Genomic DNA, 6,644 nt, shown 5'->3' on the forward strand with positions numbered 1-6,644 from the left:
AGAATGGCCTATTGTTGTTTCCAAGTTCAATTTACAAGAAAATAAATATGTTAAAGGCTTATATGAAGTTAAAGAATATTGGGTACCGGCATATCTTCGTGGCAATTTTTTTTGTTGTATGACTACAACTGGGAGATCAGAGAGTATAAATGCTTTTGTGAAACGTTTTACATCATCACGCTCATGTTTAACTCAACTTATCAAACAAATAAGTATCCTTTTCTTAATCACTCATACTTAAATAAGAATTTGCAAAATTTATTACATACAAGAACTCTTGCTTATTTTTGTTGTTGTAAATGATTTTTTTTTTCTCATTTCAAAATGTAGGTTGACCTTGCTATTGAGGAAATTGAGCAGAAACAATTACATCATACCATGTTGGATACATATAGGGGCACCTCTCTTAGAACTATGTCTCCTTTGGAGGAGCAAGTTTATAATACATTCACAAAATTTTGTTTCCAAAAATTTCAAGAACAGTTTGCATGGGCAACTCAATATAAGGTATGTGAGAAAAGTAAGGTGGACTTTATAGTGCAACATTATAAACAACCACTTTCACAGAAGCACATCGTGTCACTAAATGGTGATGTAGTTGGTTGTAGTTGTAAACATTTTCAATTTTGAGGTATTCTTTGTCGTCATGTATTGAGTATATTCCTTCATAGAGACTGTTTCGAGATACCAGCTACATACTTACCATTCGTTGGAAACGAGATGAGTTTCATGAATCAAGTAGAGTTGTTTCTGTATTTACTAGAGAAACACCCAACATTGAAGAGGTGTTTAATAATAATGACAGCCCCGAAGTTTCTAATCCAGTTGGAAATCCTTCAAAGTAAATTACAAAAGGTCGACCCAAGACAAAACGTGACATTGGTGGAAGGGAACGAGTCAAGCAGGCTAGAAGTTGTAGTTTTTGCAAGAGAAGTGGCCACAATGTGACAACTTGTCCAGATAAGGAGAATAATGATGTAAATTGTGTTCCGTCATCAACAATGGCAAAAAAGAAATGAATTCTCAAGTACATGATGATGTAAATCCTATTTGCTCCTGTACGGAGTAGAAGTAACCTAGCAGATCATCCACGTCACAGCAGACCATCGGACATCTGATAAGACCGATCAAGCAAAGCAACCGCAGGAAGTACCTATTGAAAGTACCACAAGTCCTCAAGAACCGCGCAGACCCTTAGGTCTGCGGGGCAACGACTTGCTAGACAACAACATAGATACGTCGTTAAGCAAAAGGACAAACAACAAGTACATCACTAGCGTACACGCGGCAACATCTGAATAGGCCAAAGTACTGAATAGTACGCCTATAAATACTGCCGTCCCCATTCATTTGCGGACACGTTCAATACAAGTACAATTCTTAACCCTCTCTACTTTCTCTCTCTAGAGCATTATCCCATTTGCTGACTTAGGCATCGGAGGGGGTTTCCTCGGTTAAACCCCCGAGGTTAGCTTACGTTCGTTCTGTCTGACAGGGCAACGTCACCAGGCAGGGCTCCCCCAGTTCCATACTCGGAACAAGTGGCGCTAGAAGGAGGGGAGCATTCCCAGACCTCGCTCTTCAAAAACCTACCCTCCCACATAATGACCGAGTCAAGCGAACCGGTAATCCAACAGATAGAACCACCCACCTCAAAAAACAACCAGAAAACCACAAACATACCCTTGTTTGGCATGCCTCAAAATCTTGGTCCCCCAAGAGAAACACCACAACCCAGAGCTATGGCAACCCCTAGTTAGGCCCAGGGTATCCCAATTCCGACCAGTGCCTCGCTAGCGCGGCTGGGGGCACAGTTCTCACCTGACCAGATGCGCACAGCAATAGAAGTCCTGACCTTCCTTACTCAAACAACCCCACAAGCCCAGGTCATGAGAACAGCCCCAGAGGTTGAGGTTGAGCAGAGGAGAAAACGTCCCAGACCCCAACATAGTCCGAATGTTTGGAGGAGGAATCTGCAGCAGGACATGGAAGGGGCTGACAATCAAGAGTACGAAGCAGAGAGTATCACACCAAGCAGAGCTCAACCCCGAGCAAGGACTGAACAAGCACCCAGTCATAGACACCACTCCGTGTCAGGTACGCCCAATCCCATCCGAGCAGTAGTTAAGCCTGATAATTATCCTTTCTGCGATGAAATACTCTCTGAAAGAATGGAAAAAATAAAAATGCCCACCTGCAAATACTCCGGAAAGACAGACCCAACAAATCACCTCTCTGCCTTTGGGGGACACATGATGCTGTACACCAACACAGACTCTATGTGGTGTAAGGTCTTTCCTTCCACTCTAGAAGGGATGGCACAGAGCTGGTTTGGTAAAATACCCAAAGGCACCATAACCTCTTTCCGGCAGCTAGCTATCTTGTTTCGCACCCAATATGTGGCAAACATTGCCAGAGAAAGGATGACAGGGCAGTTGATGTCAGTCATCCAGGGGCCTCAGGAGTCTATGAGGGAATACATATCCAGATTCAATATGGAGGCGTCGAATATACCTAAGTTGCAGCAGGAGGTAGCAGTCCTGGCCATGATGACTGGTCTGCGGGATGGAGAATTCAAAAGCTATATGGGCAGAAAATCATTCACAACCCTGGCAGAGGTGCTGGGAAAGGCAAATGAATTTATAAAGAGTGAAGAGATTGGCAGAGCAACCTCACGTCGATATGTGGCAAGTGAGAACAATTACGGCAGCCAGAGCAAGAAAGAGCCATACAAAAAAGAATACCCAGACAGAAGAGAAAACCCACAGCCCAGAAAAGACTGGCAGGGACCAGGCAGAGGCAGAGGTACCGAATTCAAAACTGAAAAGAGGGGAAAGTTCAATGAATATACCCCCTTAGTGGCATCCAGAACTCAAATTTTTGCCATCAGCAAAGAAGACGAGAAGTGGCAGAGACCTCCCAAAATGTACAACAAATACAGGGACCCAAAAAAGTACTGCGACTTTCACAGAGATCATGGCCACCTCACAGAAGAATGCACTCATTTGAAGGATAATATCGAAGATCTGATCCGGAGGGGATACTTGACTCAGTTCAAAGCAAAAAGCTCGTATAGCAGAACCTATGAGAATAGAGATAATGATAATAGGTCTGACAATAAGAAGGTGGAACCCAAGCAAAGCTACCCAGCAGACCAAAAGAGGATGGGCGACATTTTGGTCATAACAGGAGGGCCAGTTTACGCAGGAACCACTGTTAGCGGTGCCAAGGCCAGTGTGAGCGAATTCAAACACCAGGTTAATTACCATAATTCTGGCAGGTGGCCTGCCCCTCCAAAAATCCCGCAGTGTACTTTCACAGAGGAGGACTGTAAAGGCATAATATACCCCCATGACGACCCTATGGTACTAGCCCTGAACGTAGCTAACAGAAAAATCCACCGTATTTTGATAGACGGAGGTAGCTCTGCAAACATCTTGTTCTGGCCTGCTTTCCAAGAGTTGCAAATTGATGAGAAATACGTAAAGCCAGTCAATTACCCAGTAATCGGATTCACAGGGAAAGACACAGTGATACCAGAGGGGATAGTCAGTTTGCCAGTGCAGATTGGCCAAGGGAAAGATATCAAGGACATCATGGTAGACTTCATGATTGTGAAAGTCCCTGCAGCCTACAACGTCATTCTTGGCAGACCATTCATTCATGACGCAGGGGCTGTAGTCTCTACTTATCACCTCACCATGATGTATACGACAAATGATGGACGCTTAGCCAGGGTCAAAGGCAGTCAGGAGCAGGCTAAGAAGTGCTACCACACAGCGCTAAAACAACCACCCAGACCCCCACCACTGGCAGAAGAAGAAATTCCCCAATCTCGAAAAAGAAAGAGAGCAGAGCGTAAAAAAGACACGTTGCTAAGCATGGAAAACTTCGAGCATCGGGAACAAGGACTGTTGGAACCCACGTCAACTGACGAAACTGAGGAGATAGAATTAGAGGAAGGCGTGACAGACAGGACGGTTCGAATTGGCACAGACGTAGATCTATCCCTCAGAGTGAACATCATTGGTTTGCTGAGAGAGCACACAGACATATTTGCTTTCTCAGCGGACGAAATGCCAGGGATTGACCTCAGTGTTATGGTCCATAGACTGAATGTCAGCAGAGAAGTTAGGCCAGTGAAACAGAAGAAGAGAAATTTCTCGGCAGAGAAGAATGTAGCCATCCAAGAAGAAATCAACAAATTGCTAGCAGCCAAGTTTATAGAAGAGTGCGACTACCCAGAATGGCTGGCTAACGTTGTGATGGTAAAGAAAGCAAATGGTCAATGGAGGATGTGTGTAGACTTCACAGACCTAAAGAAGGCCTGTCCGAAGGACTGTTACCCATTGCCCAGAATAGATCAGCTGGTTGATTCCACCAGTGGACACGCTCTCTTGAGCTTCATGGATGCATTTTCCGGCTACCATCAGATCAGTTTACTCGAATCAGATCGTAAGAAAGCTGCTTTCATCACAGACGCTGGAGTTTATAACTACAAAGCTATGCCATTCGGCTTAAAAAATGCGGGTGCAACTTACCAGAAAGCTGGTAGATAAGATATTCGCACAGCAAAAGGGCCGGAATGTGGAAGTATATGTGGATGATTCCATAGTCAAGAGCAAAAATGAGGCCGATCACATCGCAGACTTGCGGGAAACATTTGCTACGTTGAGACAGTACGGCATGAAACTAAACCCAAAGAAATGTGTGTTCGGTGTTAAGTCAGGAAAATTCTTGGGATTTCTGGTCAGTGAAAGGGGAATAGATGCCAACCCAGAAAAAGTGGAGGCCATACTCAACTTGCCAGAGCCAAAAAACATACGAGATATACAGAGATTAACTGGAAAGATGGCATCACTCACTCGTTTTATCAGTAAATCTGCAGATAGATCCCTCCCATTTTTCCAGGTACTGAAAGGCAACAAAACATTCAAGTGGGGAGCAGAGCAAGAAAAAGCATTCGCAGAAGTAAAGAATCATCTGAAGAGCCTCCCAACCATAGCCAGACCAGAAGTAGGAGATGTTTTGCAGTTGTACATCTCTGCCTCCAAAAAGACTGTAGCAGCAGCCTTAATAGTGGAAAAGGACAAGGCCCAACAGCCAGTATATTTCGTCAGTCACATTCTTAACCCCGCAGAGCAAACGTACCCCCTGATTGAAAAAATGGCCTTCGCAATTATGATAGCTGCCAGGAAGCTGAAACCGTACTTCGACGCTCACAAGGTACAAGTATTAACAAATCAGCCTTTAGAGAAATCATTGCGAAGGCTGGATACCTCAGGCAGACTGCTGAAATGGGCGGTAGAACTCTCAGAGTACGATATTGAATACAGGCCAAGAACGGCCATAAAGGCACAGGCACTAGCAGACTTCATAGCTGAGGCATCTTACGAGGAGGAAGAGGAGCCTCTGGGGACCTGGCAGATATATGTAGATGGCTCAGCCGCAGTTACAGGGTCAGGAGCAGGCATTATAATGACTTCACCAGAAGGTAATGTCTTTGAATATGCCATAAAGTTCAAGTTCAAAGCCTCAAATAATGAAGCAGAGTACGAAGCAGCGATCGCAGGCATTCAAATGTGCAAGGCAGCGGATGCTAAGAAAATCGTGTTGAAAACAGATTCCCAGTTAGTGGCCAGTCAGTATAGAGGCGAGTATGAAGCTCGAGAACCGTCCATGCAGAGGTATCTGGCACTGATGAAAGAAGCAGTAGCCCAGTTGGAAAGCTTCGAGATTCAGTTGGTCCCCAGAGCAGAGAATAGCCAAGCAGATGCTCTCTCAAAATTAGCAAGCTCTTCGCTGCAAGACCTTGAAAGAACAGTGATGGTGGAAGTACAGGAAGAAAAGAGTATCGATAAGAGGCCTATGGTAAATGCCATCAGCACAGAGCCTCAGTGGTACGACAGTATAGTATCATACAAGCTTGGCAGGGGTCTCCCTACAGCAGAGCCAGAACAGAAGAAGATAAAGTGAAACGAACACTGGTTTGTGATCTACCAGGGCAGATTGTACAAAAAATCCTTCTCCCTACCCCTGCTGAGATGCGTCTCAACAGAGGAATCACAGAGAATCATTGAAGAAATTCATGAGGGAATATGTGGTAATCATATTGGAGGTAGAACACTAGCCTTAAAAGCTCTCAGAGCAGGGTACTATTGGCTGACCATGGTGAGTGACTCGCAGTCATATGTGAAGAAGTGCGACAAATGCCAAAAGTTCGCTCCAGTAATCAATCAGCCCTCAAATGATCTACAACCAATCGTCAATCCCATACCATTCGCTCAGTGGGGAATGGACATCCTGGGTCCGTTTACAGCCGCGAGTGGAGGAAGAAAATACTTGATCGTGGCAGTAGATTATTTCACCAAATGGATAGAAGCAGAGCCCACAAAGAGCATAACGGCCAAGCGAATGAAAGACTTCATCTGGAGAAACATCGTCACAAGATTTGGCATCCCAGAAAGTTTGGTCTTTGATCATGGGACACAGTTTGATTGCACACCCGTAAAGGATTATTGCGCAGAGCTAAGAATCAAGTTCGCCTACGCGTCAGTATGCCATCCACAGAGCAATGGACAGGCCGAGGCGGCAAACAAGCAGATCCTTGGAGCTCTGCAAAAGAAAATCGAGGATTTTAAGGG

The 6,644-nt window shown here is 44.8% G+C and overlaps 1 pseudogene; it reads left to right on the forward strand.

Moving 5' to 3' along the window:
• Nucleotides 1–336: 336 nt before the first annotated feature.
• On the forward strand, nt 337–1,019 carry LOC130465500 (putative protein FAR1-RELATED SEQUENCE 10; annotated as a pseudogene).
• Nucleotides 1,020–6,644: the final 5,625 nt, after the last annotated feature.

This window comes from Spinacia oleracea, chromosome 1, assembly GCF_020520425.1.
Source record: "Spinacia oleracea cultivar Varoflay chromosome 1, BTI_SOV_V1, whole genome shotgun sequence".
Classification (NCBI taxonomy): domain Eukaryota; kingdom Viridiplantae; phylum Streptophyta; class Magnoliopsida; order Caryophyllales; family Amaranthaceae; genus Spinacia; species Spinacia oleracea.